Consider the following 24,910-nt stretch of genomic DNA (forward strand, 5'->3'; position numbering starts at 1 on the left):
AAGCATGGTGGTTTGCTGGTTTTGTTTTTAATGAATTTGCCTGGGGCGGGGCAGGGTGGGTCTTTTGGGAGGAATGTTTCTAGGATAAAGTTGGATATAGAAGGTCCCAGAGGTCAGTGGGATTGGGGTGCATGATGTGAAATTCCAAAAGAATCAATAAAGAATTATATTATTTTTAAAAAATGATGAGGAAAGCAATAACAAAACAGCTTTATTGTTGACCTCTAGTTTTTCAGATTTTTCTCACTTGACCCCAACTATCCATCACAGCAAAATAAAATCCATGGTCATGACTGTTGTTTTATGTTCTTTAGTCTCCCTCACTTTGGACAGTGCTGGGTATCTGTGTTTTGTGTTGTAGCGTTTTGCAGAGTGCAGGTCAGCTACTTTGATGCTAACTTGTGATGCGATCTCAGCTACATGTCTTCAGTGCTGCTTCCTCTCAGTACACCATACTGGATGTTGTGGCAGTGCTATCTTTGGTCACTTTGATGCAATGATGTCTTCCTTGCTTCCCAAACAGCAGTTAGGTCTCAGTTTTTCCCATTGTCACTGATTCGCATCTTGTGGAAGCTGTGATCACATTCTGCAGCTCATAGGCAGACTCTGAGATTAAAAGCCTCTCTCTCTCTCTGTCTCTGTCTCTCTCTCTCTCTCTCTCTCTCTCTCTCTCTCTCTCTCCTCCCTTCCTCCTTCCCTTTCCTTTCCTTTCTCTCTCTCTCTCATCCCCCGCTTTCCTCTCTCCCTGTCTCTCCCTCTGCTTGGAGCTGTGTTTAAGAATATAGGCTCTCAACTTCTTATTCTGACTGACACCTGTCACTTGCTGTCACATTTCTCTACCATGATGGACTCTTGTCCCTCCAGAGCCATCAGCTCAAATACACTTCTTCTTATATAAGTTACCTTGGCTATGGTGTTTTATTATAGCAACAGAAAAGTAACCAATAGAATTTCTAAAGTTAACTGTGGCATCAAATAGTTTACAAATTTCAGAGGGAATGCAGGAACAGCCTGTTAATGAGATGAAATAGGAGCCACAAATTATCTGCACTGCCTTTTCCTGTCTCTCCCTGCAATGGATACTAAAATGTCCCATTTCTGTCTCTGCTACTGTGACCTAGTCCCATAAAGTCAAGGTAGACATGGAACAAATGACCAGACTGGATAGCCACTGGGGATGTAAAATGATTAGCAATACGTTGTGGGGGAAAATGCAACTCATTTCATCTCTGAGCTTCAGAGTCCTCGGCTATGTGATGGTATGATTTATCTGAGAGCTATCCTAGACCAGTTAGGTGTTAACTAGTGAATAGAAATTCTACCTTTAAGCCCTCCTATAGAGGTGACGTAATCCCCCATCTCGACACAGAAGTACTTGGAGTGTTTAATCATTTACAGAAGTAGAAGGTAATGTGGGAAGCAGTAGTTGTACAGAGGTGCCAAGCACATCTTGGGATGGAGACTTATGCACCGAACTGAGGAGACTGACACGGTGAAGATGGAAGAAAGATGACAGATGGGGAAGAGGAGTCATGAGCTAGCTGCCTTGCCTGTATGCACACTGCAGGAGAAAGAGCTTATGTCCACTGTGGATATCTACTTCACGCCAAACCAATTTCTCAGAACTTTCAGGTGGTGCCCGTGTTTATGTGGGTGCTCAGCAGTGACAATCACGCCACCACTGTAACTGAGAGCTTGTTAATGGACAAACCAAGCCAACCATTTCTGGTTTATTTCAAATATAGGTGTGAGTTTCAAAATGATCCAAACATTTGAAGATGTGTCCTGACTTTGCGTCAGAATGTTCTGGTGGTTCCCTCCCCTCTTGCTGTGAAATAGAGAAGCTCTCAGTGGAGCTCCTGACACAATGTCTTGACTTCTGATGTGGAAATAACACCAATAGCTCCCATTAATCTCAGAAATACCACCAAAAAATGTCAGATTGTGTGTGTGTGTGTGTGTGTGTGTGTGTGTGTGTGTGTGTGTGTGTGTGTTTTGATTTGCAAAGCACGACATCCCAACATCCCATATTGTTGACTGGCTCTAACAGAATCTCAGTAGAATGGTCATGATCTGTAGAAATATGCAAAATCCACTTTCAAAATTGAACTTCTAAATGCTATTACGTATTGCCTTTGGTTAACAACACAGTGTTATGAAGTGAAACAAAACCTCAATCATGTTATTGGGCAAAATAACTGAGCTACTAAATCAGCATCTCAACATCATTTGCCCTTTGACAGCAGTCACTGCATATTATTGCCCTCTTAATCTCAGGCTGGTGTTCCACTGTGGTCCCTCTGTCCCTTTCTGGTCTTCCAATAATGTCATCTGTCATTCTTCTCTGTCTACCCTATCCCACGAACTTCTCTCTACATCTTTTCCTTCAAAACAAAAACCTTGCCTCTGTATTTTATGTTTCATGAAATTGCAATGGATACCCAGAGAGGGTAATGTTTCTATCTGCTCCATGCTGTAAGCAGAGTCAGAAAATGATGAAAAGGAATTGGTCTGCAGGACAATGATGCTATACTTTTATACACAAAGATGTAATATAGTCCAGGCCCCAGGAGTCAACACTTAAGTAACTCATCTTTGCCAGGTGTTATGGGTGACTGGAGATTACTTTAAATGTGCAAGAAGGTTGTATGGATTTCGTACTGATGTGGTGCTGTTTACACAGGAGGTTTCAGAATCTGGAAATTCTGGTATCGGCAGGGGTCCTAGAATCAATCCTCTAGGGTAGCGTGGAACTTCTGTCTGAAGAAGAGGATGCTTTATCTTTCTAAGTTCTATAAATTGGAAACTCGTTGGTACTTTAGAGGAAACAGAAGAAATTCACATCAAAGGGAACCTCGGCCTTTTCTAACCATGTATATCAAACATTCTGCAGACAGCATGTATTTTCAGGGACAAGACATCATTCTACAGTTTGTGTGTTTGTTCCTTTGCTTCAGTTAGACTATAAGTTCAGTGCAGTCAGGCCTGACATACAGATGACAACAATTCCCTTTTAATAAAACCATACAAACCCTTACAGGTGACAGATGTCTATCAAAAAACTGTAATGGATAGAATACTATCTATGATTTTTCCCTACCCAATTGAAAACAAAATCTTCAACATCATTGTCACCGCTAGCAGGAGCAGCATGGACACCACTATCAGAGTCAACATCATCACTGTCATTAACATCACCACACATCATTGTACTTAACAGCACAGTAACTATCATTATTATCACCATCATTACCATCATTGTCACTATCACCACACCATAACTAACATAACAGGCACCACCAACATCATCAGCATCACCATCATTACCTCATCACCCTCACTTTCCTTCCTCTGCGACCACACAACAGCAGCACAGTGTCATCATCACGCTTGCGGCCACTGTTCCCTCCATCACCATGACTCAAAATGATTCATGTAAATCTTCAAATGGGGCTTAAATTGTGTCCATTGCTCATTTAGACACTTCCACAAATTAAGTGAATGTGATGATAGCATTGGTAATATTATTTTCCCCATTTATCAATGGAGGAAATGAGACACTGGATTACTAATAGCTTACCCATGGATGCCTAACTAATAATTAGTGAGAAATTTGCATTCAAACTCCTAGTTTCCTGCTCCAATCAGGTCACTGTACAGCTGGGCACATTAAACATAAAGGAAAGAGACAAATTTAACTCACTGCATGACCATTGCTGAGTCTACATTTTGAATAGGGCTACTGTGAGTCCAATATTCAATTCTGACCTTCAATTTCATGCTGTATTCAGCAATCATGAGATGTCACAAAAACACCACCATAGACTACACAAGAGAGTTTTAGTGAAAGGAATTTTATTCTGACATTTTTCAAGGAAACATTTATTTAAATATATGCTTGTCATATATGTAGAGGTCAGAGTACAATTTTTCAGAATCAGTTTTCTTCTTCCACTGTGGTTCTCAGCAAAGGCTTTTACCAGCTGGACCATCTCACTGGCCTCTGCCTTGGCTTCTAACATTTTATTTATTTTTGAATGATGGATGTCCATCTGGTAGAGGTTTTCCCTTAGAAGCAGTGCAGTAATTTTTGCCTGCCTGATAGAGATTTTCTTTGTTCTTTTTTCTGATTTTATTTGATCAAGGAAATCTAATCCAAAATACCCTCACAAACAGTATAAGCTATTGCCATTCCCTTTGGTTGCCTCTCAGAAAATGAAGATAAGACCTGGAGGTCTCCTTCCATGACCAGCACAGCAAGACATTCTGAATGCAGCATTTGGGCACTTATATCCTGAGGGTAACCAACAGCTCCCTAATTGGACTTAAGGCAAGTTTAATAGACGGAATTAATGTCTGAAACTGTAAACCTAGCCCATTACCTGTGGCTAATGAGGCTAAGGACTCTAGAGAAGAGTCTACCACTGCCACTTTCCTAAGCCGGTATCTAAATACTTCCTCTTATGCCCATGGATAAGTGTAGCTCTCATCTCTCATCAAAGCTTCCTTTAACAGCAGATGGAGACCATCAAAGAAATACATGACTGGTAAAATGAAGAGAGCAACCAGCTTTGGAGTTCCCAGCCCCAACTGCTACTTCTACAACATAATTCCTATACCTGATGCTCAAGAAATATCGCAGAAGAGGGATGGGAAGACTACAAGAGGCAGAGGACCAGGACATGCACTGAGAGGTTGTGTCTTCTAGATATGATAGGGAAGCTACACTCATGAAAGTTCAAGTGTATGGTTGCCTAAACAAGACCTGCAAAATGACACCAACTGACACTCACCCCAAATGAATAGCCACAGGCAAGTCATGGCTTTTAAGAAAAGGAGAAATCAATCTTCTCCGGGGTTGAGCCCCCATGGGATACCCAATCCTAATTAGTTAGCCCTAAACATTTTATATATATATATATATATATATATATATATATGAGCAACACTAAATGAACTCAGCAGGAAGTGTTTACTAATTTGTGTGTATGTGTGTATAATAATGATAATTAATGAATGAGAGGTCACTTATTTGAGGCATGGGGGAGGGACAGGGAAAGTTGGAGAGAGGAAAGGAGGGGATAAATAATATAAACACAGGAGTCATATAAGAAAGTCTAAAAATACTTTAAATTTTATTTATTTGTTGTTCTTTTGTGTGTATGTAAGAGTGCCTGTGTATGTGTGAATGCATATGTGCATAAATATATGTATATATATTATATACCTCATATATACAAGGTACCCACAGAAGACAGACGAGGCTGCCAAATCCCCAAAATGGGAGGTACTGGCACTGAGTTAGTACTGAGAACTGAACACAAGACCTCCACGAGAGCAGCAAATATGCTTAACCACAGAGCCATATCTTTAGCATGTATTTATTCAATAGTTTTTGGAGATTATGTCAGTGTTGATGTTTTTTGTCTTGATTTACCTCATGACAAAAATGGTCTTTCAATATGTGAGTTTAATTCCAGAAAATGTTTTCCTAGTATTTATTCTTCTCTTCTTTTGCTTGGGAAAACAATTTCAGAGATTCATATAAAATGTATATTCAATATTGCTTTCTTGAACTTTATGTGTCACTCAGTCTTCACAATGACCCTGGTAGATGTCTCTTATTATTAAAGATGGGAAACCCAAGCCCAGCCCCCACAAACTCATTTAGTTAAGTAGGAAACATGGAAGTGTTACTAATGTACATAACATAATTTAATTATGTAGGTTTAAATATGGGGCTCTGAGATGGTGCAGAGTCTCTGTACCAATCAGATTGTTCACAACAGCAGCAATGGCAGCTCTTGGAATGTGGTGCTCCTGAAAACCGGGCAGTGTCTTCTTTTCAGTGCCTCATTGGAAATGAACAGAGTGAGGCATGAGGGCATGTTGGTGGTCCATGCAGAGTCTGATGGTGCTCCATTCCAGTAGTCAAGACAGGTAGTCCATTCCAGTGGTCCATGATAGTGGTTCACAGTCCAGGCAGGTAGTCCATGTCAATATTGTATCAATGCCAACCTTTATAACTTGTCCCAGTTCTATATACTCAAGGCACCTGTTAATTTTAGAGTATTCTGAAGGAACCCCATGAGTGCCTAGGTAGTTGAAGAAATTAGGGAGGAACTGCTCTATTCTGTTACCTGACTATGCCTCCTTCTATCTAAAATTGAACATTGGATCAAATTGCAAAAACGACTCTCATAAGTTACTTATCATGTGACTCTTAACTATTTGCCTAGACACCAGGAAGATGGATGTGGAGTTTTGCAGGACACATCTGCCATGGAGAACACATAATCAGGAACTTTTCACTGGATCACCCTGGAGAAAATAGTTAATTCTAACTTCCTGCTCCACAGAGAGGAGCAGATTCCTTAGCTGAAATAATGCATCTTAGCTAAACTGCCTTTGGAATATATTCTGCCTGGGGAGCCAGGGCCTCGCATTCTAATGATAGTCTTGTGTTTCTTACATTAGCACTTCAGCTGAAGTTGAACCTTACTTAGAAACAATTCCAAGAGGGCATCCTGACTCCAACAGATAGCTCCAGAGGTACCATAAGAAAGTGATTGATAGCCGGGCGGTGGTGGCACACGCCTTTAATCCCAGCGTTTGGGAGGCAGAGGCAGGCAGATCTCAGTTGGAGACCAGCCTGGTCTACAAGAGATAGTTCCAGGACAGTCTCCAAAGCCACAGAGAAATCCTGTCTCAAAAAACAAACAAGAAAAAGTGATTGATTTGGAAGATTATTGTTCTGAGATCCCCAGAGGTTTATACATACATTTTCTGGGCCATTAAAATTAGGAGGGTGTCTTAGTTCACTTTTTATCAACTTGACACAAACTAGAGTTGTTTCAAAAGAAGGACTCCCAGCGGAGAAAACACTTCCATAACATCTGCGTATGCCACACAAGTCCATATCACGTTTGCTTCATTTATTATTAATGTGAAGGGTGTGGCCCATTATAGGTGATACCACCCATACTCAGGGGTCCTGAGTCATATAAGACTTGCAGGGTGAGCAAGCCATGACTAGCAAGCCAGTAAGCAGCATTCTGCCATCGTTTCTGCTTCCGTTCCAGCTTCCAGGTTCCTGCCTTGAGTTCCTGCCCTGGATTCTTCCATGATGGACTGGAATATGGAACTGCAAGTTAAAATAAACCCTTTCCTCCACAAGATGTTTTTGGCCATAGTGTTTTTTAATCATGACAATAGAAATTCTAAGACAGGTGGTCAGTTTTACTGATTTTGTCTGTGGTTGATATCATAGTCATGTGTATTGATGCCCTACACTCTCTCCAGTGATCTTAATTCCTCTCTCACGCTGGCATCCAGAGAATTCTATTCCTCTAAATAGAGAGATACAACATTCTCAACCAGCCTGAAGAAGTTTCAGAATAAACCTATGTACAAATCTGCATGAGAACAAAGGAAGGGTGCTTGCTCACAGTCACATTTAGTGGATTCTTTTACCTTTCCTTAAAACTTTGTGGTCTTTACTTTGGCAATGAGCACAAATCTGGGGAAACCTTGTCTCGAGTGAACAGAGTTTGATAGGGGGGAATTATGCATGTCACATCTGTGTGGTGTCCAGCCTGCCTCGGCATCTGTGGTTCACAGTTCCGCAACTGTGACACAGGAGAGGGGTATCTTGGGAGAAGGAATTGACCCACAGTAGCTTCTGGGAAGGGAATGGGCTGTCACTGCTCAGTCCTATTCACTTCCTCTGTCTCCAGGCTGTCACAGACTCAGTGATCATGACAACATACATCACAGCATTTAGAGCAAGTCCCCATCAGAATCTGTGATGTAAGCTGAGTGCATCACAGCTGGAAAATCTTCGCCCATGACATCTGGATAACACAGCCTAGATGTAGTCCAGTGTTCTTGTCTGCCATTTTCCCTTCTTTTTTCCATATATTTTTATTTAACTTTTTACCCATGTCACTTTCAGTTTCCTCTCCCTACCCTCCTCCCCCACTCCCGAATCCTCCCAACTCATTGCCCCCACTCCACCCCTCCTCCGATCCCCAGGAAGGGCAAGGGCCTCCATGAGGGATTTTCAGGGTCTGTCACATCATCCCGGTAAGGGCCCAGGTTCTTCCTCATGTGTCCAGGCTGAAAGATCATCCCTCCACATGTAATGGGTTCCCAGAGTCCTTCTGTATGCCAGGAATAAATACTGTTCCACTCTCCCAGGTCCCACAGATTGCCAAGGCCTCCTCTCTGTCACCCAGGTTCGGTGGGAGGGTGTCTGGATCAGTCCCATGCTAAACCCTCAGTCATCAGTCTGGGGTCCATGTGTTCCCCCTTGTTTAGGTCAGCTGCCTCTGTGGGTTTGCCAGCCTGATCTTGATTCCTTTGGTCATCACTCTTCTTTGCAACTGGGTTCCAGGATTTCAATTCGGTTCACAGCTTTGGGTGTCTTTCTCTGCCTCCATCAGCCATTGGATGGGAGTTCTAGGATGACATATAAGGTATTCATCATTCTCATTATCATGGGAGGGCATTTAAGGTAGCCTTAAAGCCAGTTGGTGTCATTCTTGTAGATCTGTGGAGATCTCGCTAGTGCCAGATCTCTCCTCCAACTTATACTGGCTCCCTCTTTCCTGGTATCTCCCATCCTTTTCTCCTCTAGTCTTACCCTGGCTCAACCTTCCTGCTCTCCCATGTCCCCCTCTCCCCTCCTCTTTTCTCTCTCTCTTTCTCCCATCTCCTTCTACCTGCCCCTTCTTCCCCCCCCAATCCAATTAGGAAATCACATCCCCTAACCCTTCTCCGCATTACCATGCATATCTCTCTTAGGGTCCTCCCTGGACCCCAGACTCTCTGTCGTGGGGTTGTGGGCTGGCAATGCCCTACTCCATGTCTAAAATCCATATATGAGTGAGTACATACCATGCTTGTCTTTTTGTGACTAGGTTACCTCACTCAGGATGGTTTCTTCCAGTGCCATCCATTTGCCTGTAAATTTCAAGATTCCATTTTTTTCTGCTGAGTAGTACTCCATTGTATAAAGATACCACATTTTCTCTATCCACTCTTCAGTTGAGGGGCATCTAGGTTCTTTCCAGGTTCTGGCAATTGCAAATATTGCTGCTATGAACACAGCGGAGCAGATGTCCTTATTGTATGAAGGTACATCTTTTGGATATATGCCTAAGAGTGGAATTGCTGGATCTTGTGGTAGACTGATTTGCATTTTCCTGAGGAATCTCCTTACCAATCTCCAAAATGGTTGCACAAGTTGGCATTCCGACCAGCAGTGGAGGAGTGTATCCCTTTCTCCACATCCTCTCCAGAATAAACTGTCATTGGTGTTTTTGATTTTAGCTATTCTGACAGGAGTAAGATGGTATCTCAGAATTGTTTTGATTTGCATTTCCCTAATGGCTAAAGATGTTGAGCACTTTCTCAAGTGTGCTATATACAGCAAACCAACAGCCAGCATCAATCTAAATGGAGAGAAACTAAAGGCGATTCCTCTAAAATCAGGAACAAGACAAGGATGTCCACTCTCTCCATATCTCTTCAATATTGTACTTGAAGTTCTAGCTAGAGCAATAAGACAACAAAAGGAGATCAAGGGGATATAAATTGGAAAGGAAGAAGTCAAACTTTCACTATTTGCAGACAATATAATAGTCTACGTAAGCGACCCTAAGAATTCTACAAGGAAACTCCTACAGCTGATAAACACCTTCAGCAAAGCAGCAGGATACAAAATTAACTCAAAAAAATCAGTAGCCCTACTGTATATAGACAATACAGGGGACAAGAAAGAAGTCAAAGAAACATCACCCTTTACAATAGCCACAAACACCATAAAATATCTTGGGGTAACTCTAACCAAGCAAGTGAAAGACCTGTATAACAAGAACTTTGAGTCCTTAAAAAAGAAATTAGAGAAGATACCAGAAAATGGAAAGATCTCCCATGCTCTTGGATAGGTAGGATCAACGTAGTAAAAATGGCAATCTTACCAAAAGCAATCTACAGATTCAATGTAATCCCTATCAAAATACCAGCACAATTTTTCACCGACCTCGAAAGGACAATCCTTAACTTTATATGGAAAAACAAAAGACCCAGGATAGCCAAGGCAACCCTGTACAATAAAGGAACCTCCGGAGGCATCACCATCCCTGACTTCAAGCCCTGTTATAGAGCTATAGTCCTGAAAACAGCTTGGTATTGGCACAAAAGCAGACAGGTAGACCAATGGAATTGAATCGAAGACCCTGATATCAACCCACACACCTTGAATACCTGATCTTTGACAAAGAAGCTAAAACTATACAATAGAAAAAAGAAAGCATCTTCAACAAATGGTGCTGGAGTAACTGGATGCTGGCATGTAAAAGACAACAGATAGATCCATATCTATCACCATGCACAAAATTTAAGTCCAAATGGATTAAAAACCTCAACATCAATCCAGCCACACTGAATCTCTTAGAGGAGAAAGTGGGAAGTACCCTTGAACCAATTGGTACAGGAGACAGCTTCCTGAATATAACACCAGTAGCACAGACACTGAGATCAACAATTAATAAATGGGACCTCCTGAAACTGAGGAGCTTCTGCAGGGCAAAGGACACAGTCAACAAGAGAAAACGATAGTCCACAGAATGGGAAAAGATATTCACAAACCCCACATCTGACAGAGGGCTGATCTCCAAAATTCACAAAGAACTCAAGAAGCAAGACTCCAGAACACCAAAGGATCCAATTTAAAAATGGGGTAGAGAACTAAATAGAGAATTCTCAATAAAGGAGCCATTTTTCCTTCTTGAACCATGATCTTAAATTGAGCAAACTCAAGAATGTGCTGTGCCAAAGCACCTTTCCCACATGAGTGTGTGTGATCTTCCTGTATATGTAACCCATCCTTTGTTTGCTATGGGGAGAGTGGGTCTTTTGAGGGACTGTATCCTGTGCTCTCTTGCCATCAGGCAATAAAAATCCCTTCCACTCTTTCATGTTCTGGCTGTGCTTTTGTCTTTGCACTCTTCAAGATATGAATCCCCGTTTCTTAGTTACCCTAGTACTTGTCATGATCTTTAACATGTCAAGTCCATGCCAATATTTGGTTGGTAATGGCGGAAGGATTGGTAATGACAGGAGGATGATGAGTTCAAGGCTAGTATGGGTTACATAGCAAAAGCCTGTCGCTGAGTTACAAAATGACAATGATAACAACAATAATGAGATATTTCATCGGGAAGGTTGAACTGCTGATTAGTTCAGAAAAACTTCAGTAGACAAAAATCACTTGAATCCTATAAAACAAGACTTCTTAGAGTTTAATATGAAATTTATACTTTGAAATGTCTGAATTGAAACTAATGCTGCACCAGCCCTTTGGAGAGAGGATAGCCTGGGAACATTCTGCACTATTGGAATCTCACAGGAGCGAATGGCATTGTTGCCTTAGTTGAACACAAGCAGGAGGCCGCAGGACATTTCCAGAAGGTCGTGTTGAGCTCTGGTCCTGTATTTCCAAGTTGAAGAAAAATACTTGGGGAGAGTGTGATAGAAAGTCCCTCCTAGGACTGGCCTGGGAGAACCATGATGTACCCAAGGCTGTGCATGGGAATGCTGAAAGCTGCTGTAAGGTCCAGAGCAGCATCAGTGATGCCTTCTATATCCAGACCTGCCTAATACCATGGGAACGCCAAGTTCTGCACCTCTGTAAATGCCTGCCAGGCATGGATGACAGATAAGTATCACTGGTCACTCTAACCACTGCTGGAGTCTGTGTCAGAGGAACCACCATGTCTTTAGGTCCACTGATGGTACACCAGCACACGGGTGCATAACTGTTGCATCTGTGTACTGTTCCAAGATTAATGAAAGGTAACAGTGAGATGACTTAGTAGAAAAAGGTGTTTGCCAAGAAGCCTGGTAACCTGAGTTCAGTCTGCAGAGACCATGGGTTGAAGGAGAAAACCAAGTTCCACAGGCTTCCCTCTGACTCTGCATGTGTAAATGTTCCCCCAACTCCACCACACACATAAATAAATATAATAAGTATCCTCTAAAAGATAATTGAAAACATTTTATTATTTTCATGAGGATTAAGTTTGATCTTCTACCCCAAACTGTGGAAGCCATTAACTGCATGTCTTAATGCAACGTGTGTCTTTATTCATGAAAATAGTGAATTTTTACCATCTCAAATACTTAGGATGTCTGCATACTTGTAATATCATGGCAGAGATTTGGGACAGCTTTGGTGTCAGAGAGCATGAACACCTGCTCATCTCACACCTCATATCACAGTTTAGAATGTGGAGACCACATGTATAATGCACACAGAGTAAGTAAGGGAACTAAATAATCCAGTGATGACAGGAAAGGCAAGTTACTGTATTGTCATCTTATCAGAAGCACTTGTCATGTGCTAAGTGCTCTTCAGAGTCCTTCCTGTCACATTAGCAGGAGGACCATGTTGTAAAGTTGGACAGGTGACAAATGATGTGCATTTTACTTCCAATTATGTGTAATTACCTTTTTGTGCTGCCAAGAGAAATTTTTTAAAAATGAAAAGAAAAATGCCTTCTCCACTTGTCCATCCCTGTCTTATATCCTCGGCCCAGTGTGGATCTGGTTAATGCAGCACAGAAACAACTCAAATGAATAAGCACTGAATGGAGAGCAGATGGAATGCCCGCCTTCCTGATGAGGTCATTGAGATGGATGTCGGCAGCTTTCACAGATGCAGCTGAGAACTGCAGGTGTCATTCCTGCTTTGGACCACCATGGATCAGACCAGGCTGTTGAGTATCACAGCCTTGCCTGATCCCATTTGTGGGGATGGCAAAGTGATGGGCCCTAGTTCACCACCATTTGGAGAAAATATATAACTTCACGTTTTAAAACTTTAGTTTTTATGTATGTTTTAAGAGAGAGTGGGTATAGGATAAGGGGGAGGAGACGGAGAGGGAAAGAGACTGTGTGTAGGTATATGCATGTAAGTACAGATGCCTGCAGAGGCCAGATTGCATCCCCTGGAACTGGAGTTACACGTAGCTGTGAGATACCTGCTGGGAATTGAACCTGGGTCATCTGGGAGAGAACTGTATGCTCTCAACTGCTAAGATATCTCTCCAGCCACCCCAGTACAACTTCTACATGTACATATCCAAAGGAAAAATCCAAGTCTCTTAAAACAATACAAAGCAGATATCTGAGCCATGGATAATTGAAGAGTTAATTATTTTAAAAATCTCTGTAACTATTAATGGATTTTGTGGAATGTCATGAGCCATGAGACAGGTGTGGAGAAACATGCCAAGCAGAATAAATGCTGAGCAAATGTGACTCACATCAGGGTAGTTTCTGGAGACCAGTGAGTGCCAAGGCAATGAGAGAGAGAGAGAGAGAGAGAGAGAGAGAGGGGGGGGGGGTATGGCAATCTTTCTGACCCTACAAGTAGGGATACCAGATAACCATGGACTCCTCTGACATGGGATGCTTCAGTGAGCCTCTTTCTTAGACCTGCAAGACAGAATGCTTTGAGCCCTTACCCAAGGTTCATTACACTTAAAGTCTCCCATTTTTCAGGGGCCTCCACACAGATGAGTCTTCCTTGAGTCAGTCTCTCAATCACAGATTCCCACTTTGACAGGCAGGTAGCACAGATTCATATCTACTCACTTCTAATCACATAAGCACCAAGAGGAATCACAGAGCACACCAGAAGCCAAACTATGTAGGGCTGAGGTCTGTGCATCCCCTGTAATTATAGCCCCAAACAATAGACACCAAGGACAGCCTCTTCTGCACTAACACAAAGACAGGGTATAGAGATGCCTGGAACTGAGGCTGGGCACGCTGTAGAAGAATCCACACTAGGAAGGACAGATGAAGGACAAATCATTATGAACAAGGGGAGATAGTCAGAGTCACCATCAAGTTAAAGTGCTCCTTCTGACAATCAGTGGCCCCTCAGGGAGGACAGAAACCAGCTGGAACTGGTTAGAGCCCCAGAGTGGATGAGCCAGAGCTGTAGTCTGAGGCTCTTCTAGCCAGTGGCACTGGGACCTTGCACTTAATTAGTAGACAGAAGCCACATCTTGTTAGAGAAACACACTCCCTGGTCACAGAAGGATCCTTCTACAGATGCATGCAGATTATAGCTGGGATTTATTACTTACCAGCAAGGCTCCATGATCCCGGAACTCTTGCACCCTGAACGACTTCAAGCACAGCACCACAACAGCAGTGTCAAGTTGTGCAAACAATAGCCAGGCCCGTTGGACTATGGAATCTGCTTTACTTGTCAACCCTGTTCAAGCAAGTCTCTCTTTGCAGGCACTGTCTTCAGACACTTCTTTCCCAAAGAAACATCTTCAAACTGAGACTGTGCTTTTACACTCCGGAGCGTCCCGTGCCCCAGGTCCTGTCTTGAATTATTTTTCATATCCCTAACCCAAGGCTTCTCTTTCATGGATCTAACCTCTTTAGTAGTCACTGCAGGCTTGGTGGTCCCTTTACCTTCTTTGCAATGTTAGCCACATCCACACTAACTCCATTGCCAAAGTCTGTGATTTTCTAAACCTGTTTCTTCTCTACTGTTTGATCCTAGTTTTTACTGCAAATCTACCTAAAAAACAATTAGATACAGCAATGCCTTGGCCCAAATACTACACTGTTTTGAAATTCCCTCCACCAACAGATAGTGCATTACTTTAGAATCAAGCCTCATTCAAACTTTCAGAAAATGAGCAAAATATTTTCATGAGAATATAACATGAGTGGCCCCTAAAACAATCCCCAATATAGTCCGTGCTCACAATATAGATGCCATGAGTTCAATCCTTACCACCTACACTTCTATTGGTATTCTGCAGTTGGCCCGGGTTCATTCCCATTCATAAGCATCTGTAACTGCCGTCCTATGGGATATGGTGTCCCCTTCTGTCCCCTGTGGGCTCTGCAGCCACGTGGTGTCCAGACGTGTAGGCAAACCACCCAAACCATACACATGAAATAAAATGAAAAAGATTAAATAAAATAATTTAATTTTAAAGGAGCAGGAAAAGGAGGAGGGAAGAGAGAGAGAAAAGGGTGAGGACAAACAGATGATCTTCTTATACCTTTTCCATAAATAAGCAGTCTACATTCTCCAATGTGAAGGTACAAAATTTATAAAAAGATAGCTCAGAACTTTAAATGAATTATATAGTACATTTTATACAATTTACGTCACTCTAAAAAGAAATCATTTATTAGTTGGCCTTTTCATGGTTGGAAATTTTAAAAATGAGTACCATTTTCAGGACATATTGTACTATCAATGACAACAATAAATAGAAGCCATATCTTAAGTTACCAGCAAAATTGAAATATCTAGGCTGCCCTGACGGCATACTTCAAAATTAATCCAGATACATTCTCTACTGTGTCTTCACAATTTTACCTTGCCTCCTCTCTCAGATTCACGAGATGTACAGTTTGTTTGAAATGGAGATAAATCACAGTGAAAGATGTAGAGCAGATGGCTTGGTGTTTCATACAGTGATTGATGGAAATTGAAGGGCCATTAAAGAAAACTGACTCTCCCCTCCCCAGAAGCCACCAACTACTCGTGGCTAATAAATACGTAAGAACACAAGACTGGGCAGGTAGCAAAGGGGGTGTGGACTTGGGATGAGCTGGGGGAAGGAGAGGGAATGTGATCAAGCTACATTGTATAAGATTTATAATAAAACATATTTTCAAAAGAAGGACTCTCCCACCTGCAGCATGGCTTTGAAACAAAGAACCAAGGTAAAACTTGCTTCCAGTCTGTGGTCACACAGGACCCCACAGAGGCACTGCTGAGCACCTCAAGAAGGGACACCACACCTGCAGCCTGGCTGGTCTCACTGGGACTGGAAACCCTGAGAGATGTCACCAGCTGCACTGCTTGCTTCCTGCTGAGCAGGTTCCAAGCCAGCCTGGATAATCTCCGCCCAGACCTCTTTACCCCTGCCCTTTCCACCTACTCCAAATCACCGCACAATCTTCCAACCTGAGTGAGTCCATTTTGGTGAGTCCAGACGTGAGGGGAAGCTTTACAAAAGGCAAAGAGAATCATTCTGCCAAGGCAGCAGTCACAGGTATTGGCAATGTTCATATAATTTGACAAGAGATGTAGGTGATAGCGTGACACAATGGACCCAGAGCAGACCAGATCCCCACACACAGGGTTCAGAGAGAGATCTAAATGACCAGGTTACCAAGGAAAGACCTGAAGTTCAAAGTCTGTAAGAGTCTTCTGGGGTTTGAAATGGGATGAGTCTTCCCAGGGGACAGGTGCCAGGAAGGTCCTTAGACCCAGGTAAAGACGCCCTGAGAAACGTCAGCAAGGCAGCCATGGAGGCAAGGCTGAGTTCTGAGTGTCTCTCTCTCTGATTATGTTAGAGAGAAGACCAGACAAAGCATACATTCCACAAAAATCTGAGAGGACCCAAGTGAGGACATCTCTGAAGCTTACACTGACCTTCGCATCACACCAACTCAAGCAACATTAAAAGAAAAAAAAAAAAAACCTAACGGGTACAACCTAATTGAGTTTCCTTGGTTACAGCTGGAAATCTCCAGTGCAATTCTTTTCTGCTCAAGCAGATAAGGGTTCACAATGGAAAGTGAAATGCAATTATCCTATTACTGCGGTTTAGAATTAGTACTCAACCATAGCCCAACAGCCACCACCTCGATCAAGACTCAAAGCAATGAGCACGGTCTGACCATTATGTAAAGTATGGAAGGTATGCTTCCTGGCTGCCCTCCTAAATGTTGAGAGCTGCAAACCTGTACCAGGTGCTGATCATGGGTAGGCTCTGCTAGCCCCCAAGCCTTAAACTATTTATGTTTGCAAAAAACAGGAAGCTGACCTCTTTCATTTTGCCATGCTGGTATCTTCGCCATATTCCCTAAGGCTGATGTGGGAGGGATATCTCCCCTCTTGCAACCCAATGAGCTGTTGTCATACGTCCTCGTTTTATTTCTGTTCTTGTGATTTAAAAAAATACTCTGACCAAAAGCAGCTTTGGGGAGGAAAGCCTTTGTTTCTTCTTACAGAATACGTGTATCACTGCAGGAAGTTAGGGCAAGAACTGAAGTGAGAACTTAAGGAAGTATCTATGGAAGAATGAAGCTTTTGGTTGACTCGTCCTTTGTCTCCTGCTTAGCTAGCTTTCGTATATAGCCCAGGACCACCTGCCTAGCCAGAATGCTACCCACTGTAGGCTGGGCCTTTCCACCTCAGTTAGTAATCAAGGCAAGCCTGACAGACATGACCACAAGCCAATCAGATCTGAGCAATGCCTTAGTAGAACCTTCCTCTCTCAGGTGGCTTCCCTCCATGCTGGAATTTGATCAGGACACTTACGGACAAGAAACCCTGCCCCCAAGTTGCTTTTGGTCATGCTGTTCATCACAGCAGCAACAGAAAGTAAGCCAGGGCAGCACATTTATATGTGAGAGCATGAGCCCCTCAGCAGGCTCCATTTGGTTCTTTGTTTGTTTGTTTGGGTAGGAAGGTTAACAGCTGATACAGCTGAAGGGATTAGATCCAGCTCCATTCACTAGGAGAGCTTCCCTACCTGGCAGTCTCTTAGCTGGACCCCTTTGCCAGAGGTGAATGTAAGATGCTGTACCAAGATTTCCCAGAGGGCATGGAGTGTGTTCATCTGATTCTCTGATGTCTTGAATACGTGCGGTTCAAGTTATGTTTACACACTGTGCATGGAAGCCATCCTCCACCCCACCGGCCAGCATTGCAGAGCTGTGATTTAGAACCACAGGAGAAAGCCCATCTTGGAGACAGGAATTTTAAGCAGCAGCTCTAGTCACGCACAGGTCATGGATAACGCTGGTTTTTCTCTGTCATTTCTCATTGCTTTGTTCCAAGCACATGATCAGTCATGCTTACTTACTGTGTGCTAAGGACAGTGGCTTCCACCCAAGACTATATTCAGAGAAGAGACCAAGGTGGTTAGAAAGCCTGGGGAAATGTCATGAAAGATGATGCAGAACCCAATTCTAACTTCATACACAAATTTACCGGAATTACAAACACCCACCTGCACTGCAAGTCTGAACTGTGTGTATGGCACAGGAATGGCTTGGCCATGGTGCTGTTGCATCATATGCAAACCCACAGAAAAGCAGTCTGTGGGACTGAGACAGGCAACCCCTGCAGCACATGTGGGGTTGTCACCAGGAAGGGTGACCCAGGCCCCAGGCAAAGGCTTCAAAGCAAAACCAATATTGAGAAAGAGTACTGAATTAGTGTTCTCCACACAAGTAGAATCAGTAGAAGATTCTTTATAAAGCTTCACATAATAAAACAAGGAGGGGAAAAAAAAAACAGAACACATGAACAAAAACTAGTGTAAAACAGAAAAAAAACCAGAATGGTGGCCTGGACACATCCATCCTAATTATTAGATCAATATAAATCATCCAAGCACACTACATGACCGAGATGATTATGTTAAGGATGAAAGATTCAACTACACTGTTAGGAAAACTCACTTGGGATGTAATGATTTAGCTCCATTATGGTAAAAGGAAACCAGATGCCCACCATGCAAACACTAAAGGGGAAAATAAGAGAAGGGGAAAAAAGCCAGTCTGGCTCTGTAATACGATCAGAACAGAACACAGAAAATTGGCCTGGATGCGGAGACATACTCAGTAAAGTCAGAGGATCTTACAGGGTGTCGCAGTATCAGGGTGCTTACTTGACCTTCATGAAGCTCTACACTTTATCTCCAGCATTGCAGAAGAGATAAAAAAGGAAGGGCCAGTTTGTGACATCAGACCTGTATAGGTATGTGCTAGCAAATGGAGCTCCCAAACAAAAGTGGCAAAAACTACTGGAAATAAAAGTAAATAACGTCTCTTACTCAGAAAACACATCTGTTAATCTGCCACCACCTGGACATTAAAAACCGAATTCCTGCTGGGAGGATAAACGTTTACAGCCACTTTGGAAATCAATACAGTGATTTCTCGGAAAATTGGGAGTCAATCTTCCTCAGGACCCAGAAATACTACTCTTGGGCATATACCCAAGGAGGCACACTCATACCACAAGGACATTTGCTCAACTATGCTCATAGCAGAATTATTTGTAATAGCTAGCACCAGGAAATAGCCTAGATGCCCCTCAACCAAAGAATGGATATAGAAAATTTGGTACATTTACAAAATGGAGTACTACACTGCAGTAAAAAACAATGACATCTTGAATTTGCAGGCAAATGGACGGAACTAGAAAAAGCCATCCTGAGTGAAGTAACACAGACCCAGAAAGACAAATATAATATGTACTCACTCATAAGTGGATATTAGACATAAAACAAAGGACAACCAGACTACAGGTCACAACCCCAGAGAACCTAGGTAACAAAGAGGACCCTAAGAGAGACACACATGGATGTAAAGAGAGGCTTTTTCCTTGCCAGCGGCTTGGTTTTTCACCCGCCAGTCGCCTGGGCGCTGCCACGTTATAGTCCCCAAATAACACACAAGACACTGTATTAATTATGAAGCTGTTGGCCTTGCTTGTTTCTTTCTGGCTAACTCTGACTTAAGTATTTACTCCATAATTGTTAATCTAAGTATTTCTCTTACCGGAGAAAAGTTCCGGGCTTCCTACCCTATGGCAGCTACATCTTGACTTCCTGTGTTTCTCCTACCCAGAGTCCTCCTGGACTCCTAGTCCCACCTATCTTGCTTCCCTATTGGCCAACAATGCTTTATTGACATATACACAGGACTTCCCCCATCACATGGATGCGCCAAGGAAGGAAAAAGAGACAAGATCTCTGGAGTAAAGTGGGAGCGAGGAGGACAGGGAGGAGGATGAAAGAGGAGGGGTGAAGAGGAGTAGGGGGAAAATGTACAACTCAATAAAAAAAATTGGCAAAAATCCCATCAAATTCCTTAATATCCCAGAAACCAAATACATTTCAGAATGGAAACAGTGTCACACCAGGTCGCAATTGTCCCACAGCAGCCCTTTCTGGGAAGTCTGGAGTCACAAGTGCTGAATTAGACATGGAGACACAGCCTAACCACAGTCATCACTTCTACTGTAGGAAACTGTAAAGTATTACAAAGCAAACTCGAAGCAGAAACAAAAACAACAAAAGTGTGAATTAATGAGGATTAGAAACAAAAACAGAACAAATCTGGTGAAAACTAAAGCAGTTTGTGTTGCAGGATATTTGATCTCACTGTGAGACTCTTGAGACTGTGTGAACAAAAATAACCTTGGATCAGGGGTTGGGAGCCAGCAACTGATTGACAGTAATTAGCCATAGAGAGGACAGAAGAGACAGGAATATGGCCTGATAGAGAGACAGGAAGAAAAAGGAGAGACTTAACGATTCGAGGTCTTCTTGGCTTGGGATGGGGAGAGAGATGCTCTCTTGCTGGGTCTCTGGCCAAAAAAGAAGGCATCTGGTTCCTTCTTGGCTTCTCTGATCTAGCAGGTTTCCACCCCAACATCTGACTCCCAAGTCTTTATTCATAAATAGAACCACTTAGTTAAAAACAAGTTTATTTTCTAATCAAGACAGCAAAGAAAATTTTAGCTAAAATTAGCAAGAAAAAAGGGAAATAATAATCACAATATGAAAAATTAATAAGAAATATCCCATCAGATACTACAGATACTGAAAATGTTGAAAAAGAGAACTGTGAATAATTACATGCCCATAAATTAGATAACTCATAGAAAATTCAACAATTTACAGACGATACTGTGAAATATCCAGCTACACATTGGCACATGCAGGCCTACAGACAGACATACAATCAAAGATAAAATGCTCTGGCCTCTGACCTCAAGGCCATGGGTTCATAATCACACATAAATGACACTTTGGCAAAAATAGCACATAGCAGATTGTATTACTATTTACTTTTGTCATTCCCAGGGACATTCAGTGTTGACTGTTTTGTTCTGACTCATACTTGATATCCACATCAGCACCACATTGTCTAAACATAAAGTTGTCCTTAAGGCCTTTGTTCCCTACAGTCGCATAGCGCCAACACTCACTGAAAATGAAATTTCAAAATAAGAATCGTAAATCTGCTCAAAAATTGACTTCCTCCTTTAGTCAGGAAACACTTGAGGCAGATAGTTCTAGTGATGAGTTCTGCCAACTCTAGTGAAGGGAGACATAAAACCAACTCTGCACATACTTTTCCAGGAAAGTAGAGCACCAGAAAGAAAAACACACAAAAAGAACCAACGGCCTCATGAAAGTAGATTCAACCCTAGCCAGTGAGGTACTGAACTCAGCTCTGTAGAACAGGTTTGCACAGAACAGCCAATGAGTTCACTCCAGGAATGCAAAACTACTTAATATCTAAATACTGATGAGTAAAAGCCACCATTTCAAAGGATTAGAAAAGACCCATGATAATCTCCACAGACAGAAGAAACACATTAGGCAAAAACACAGCATCCATTTATGGTATTTTAAAATGTCAAACAAGTTTGATGAATAAAGGCAACATTTCTAACATAACATAAAAAGGACATCTACAAAGAAACTGTCTTACTTATCTTACTTAATCGATAATCTAAAAGCAGTAACAAGGCAAGAGTGCCCAGGTGTAAGAATTACATACAACCTTTGTCTTAGTTAAGGTTTCTGTTGGGGTCAAGAGACACCATGACCATGGCGACTCTTACAAGGAAAGCATTCAGCTGGGGTCACTTGCTTACAGTTTCAGAGGTTCAGTCAATTAGCATTGTGGCAGGGAGCGTGGTAGTATGCTGGAGGACATGGTGCTGGCTATGTCTTGATCAGAAGGAAACAGGAAGTGGTCTGTGACTCCTCCTCCACAGTGACACACTTCCTCCAACGAGACCATACCACCTTATATGCCACTCCCTTTGGGATTATGGGGGCCAGTTACATTCAAACTACCACAGCCTTGTACTGGAAATCCTAACAACACAATAAAACAAGAGAAATAAAAGGAACACACGTAACTCTCTATATTAACAGATGGCATGGTGGTCTACATAGATAGTCTGATGGAAATTATTTTTCAAAAGAACAAAGGTTGTGAGGTAACTCCAGGGAACACACATGACTACTGCCAAGGTTGAACAGAAAGTCTGTATCAGTAGTCATCAGCTGCACAGGGAACTTGTTTAAATCATGCAGCCTAGGGCATCACCATTCTTTGGCTTTTATGCACAAAGCCACAAGCTGGTTGGCAAACTTCAGTTAGCAAGAACGCTTAGTGGGAAGCAAGACAACAGAAGCCAAAAAGCACAGCTAGAACATTTAGGGGCATTCCTCAATCCTGGAACTATGGATTGTGTCTTAGATGGATTAGGTCTTTGTTCCTGTTTTGGCAGGTGTTGAAGCCCAGATGCTAAGTTCTAAGGTCAGAATAGTGCCTCAAACATGGCATCAGTTGTGCTGAGGTCTGGGGACTTGGTACAAAATAACTGAATATTTCAAAGTTGTAGAATCCACCAAGTAGACAGGCTGATGAAACAAACCTAAAAACCATTTGTCCCTAGGAAAAATGCAGAGTAAACTCAAAATGAAAAAATGTCTTTCCATTGATGGGGCTAAAACTGAAAAGGAAACCCCGGCATCAAACCCTAACAAAGACACACAACTAGACCCATCATGCAGTAAAGGGGGAAAGGGTAAAATGTCCTACCACTCAGAGTCTACAAACAGCTCCACTGGGGGAGGAGTAATAAGCTATTGCTGAATAGAGTTGAACCCCATTTACCCATTCACAAAGTCTTAAGTACTCACATATGTCCATCCATGTCACATACATTGCTCGTGGAAGAAGCTCATGGTTCTAGGACTTATGGCTTCACTTAAATGACTTCCCAGAGAATGAGAGGTTGTAATGAAGGCCAGAGGGGATGAGGAACTTAGTTCAGCTGCATGATGCTGCCATGAGAGTGTTTCCACAATGGGCTCAAACTTAATTCAGTAGTAGCTGCATGACTATGCATTTATCAAAATTCAGAATGAATCTGCAAACTGTTGAAATAAATAATAAATTCAAAAGAAACATAAATTGCTAATAAAAAATGAGTTCTCAGAAATAGTGTACAAACATATTGCTGTTTACAGTTCTCTACTGCCCATGAAACTCTGTGTTACGACAGTAGACTGAGTGTGTGTGTGTGTGTGTGTGTGTGTGTGTGTGTGTGTGTGTGTGTGTGTGTACATGCTTTTCTCACCAAGGAGCTGAGTCATTTTTAATCTCTATAAAGCCTTAAGCAACAACTGATGTAGGAAAGCAAGACCTTGTAAATAAGTCTTATTGACAAAACATTCCTGAGGGAACTGGGCCAAATGAAACGTATTATGAAAGATATTTTTTCTAATCAAAACTAAATGAGTTTTTAAATGAGCTTTAATGATTTTTTAAAAAATAATATACCAAATCTCTATGTGAATAAAACAGACACATCAGCTCCTAAATCCAGCTAACCTTCCATTTTTTCCTGTGTGTATACATGTGTGGTATTAATGTGAGTTCTGTGCATGCACACCTGAGTGTAGTTTCACACAGAGGTCTATGTCAAATGTCCTCTTCTTTCACCTCACACTTTACTTTTTGAGGCAAGATCTCTCACTGAACCTGAAATTCACCAGATGTCTAGACTGGTGGCCGGCTGATCTCCAGGAGCCACTAGTCTGTTCCTATACCTAATACTGGTATTTGTAGACGCACCATCACACCTGGCTTTTACAAGTGTTTGGGGGATCTGAACTCAAGTACTCAATGCTCATGTGGCAGACATTTTACTGACCAACTCATCTCCCAAGTCTGATTTTTTTTCTTAGCAACATAAAACATACATATTGTTACTACAAAGTTCTTGGAACATTGGAATATTTGAGGAAGGTTATAAATAAGTAAGACAAAATTTCTTTCAAATGCACCTAATAGGGAAGTTCTTGTAATAGTATGTATAAGATTGACAACATATATAAAGCAAATGGAGTCATAGGAGATATTTGACAGTAATGAAGCCTTGTTGGAAGTTCTAATTACTGCATCTAAAGGTCCAAAACAATAAACATAAATACGAAACACACTGATGAGGAATAAGAACACAGACAAGCAGCCTCTGTGGTCACTGGTACCCAGACAGGTTTGAAAATACTCAACACTAGTTCATTTGATGGACATTCACCCAGTGTCTGTTCAGAACAAGAAGGCTGTAGTGAGTTCATAACCTGGAAAACAATGAAGAAAAGCAGACAAAACAGAGCACAGTAAACAGATACAGCACACTATACATTGATCACATGGTAGAGACCAGAATGCTTAATTCTCTAGGAGGTCAAACAAGTGGCCAAAGGATGTAGCTCTTTCACTATGTTTGTTATAGAGAAAGGGGCTGCCCTAGGATTTTTCTGCATGCTTGTTTTCAGCAGTGCAGTGAGCCCCTGCTCACCCATCTTTGTCACTTTGCAAATCACAGTCCTCACATCAGAGGACTGAATCTCACTCAGTCAAGCAACCACCTTTGGCAAGACATTCTTGATGCATGTTCCAATACCACATACTGAATAATCAATGGTTCTCAAACACAAATATAAAGATACTTTTATGAAGACTGATATTAGAGATCCATATCCGACCCTGAAGATGCAGTGTTGGCACATGGGGTATTTCTGTGTCTTGCTAGTGGCTAGTAGGTTATTTCCATAAGTTCTTTCCCAGCCTTGATCATCTCACCCTGTGGTGGGATTATGGGGTCATATGCAGATCTCTTTTTGAGGGTTCAAAGGAAGCCCCATGCCATCATACAACTGTGCTGACCTGCACTCTTGTCGATGGCTCTCTACATACTTTCAACACTAAACTTTCATCTTGGTGGTGACAGTCATTC

Source organism: Mesocricetus auratus, unplaced genomic scaffold (assembly GCF_017639785.1).
Source record: "Mesocricetus auratus isolate SY011 unplaced genomic scaffold, BCM_Maur_2.0 Super-Scaffold_100015, whole genome shotgun sequence".
NCBI classification, from domain to species: Eukaryota; Metazoa; Chordata; class Mammalia; order Rodentia; family Cricetidae; genus Mesocricetus; species Mesocricetus auratus.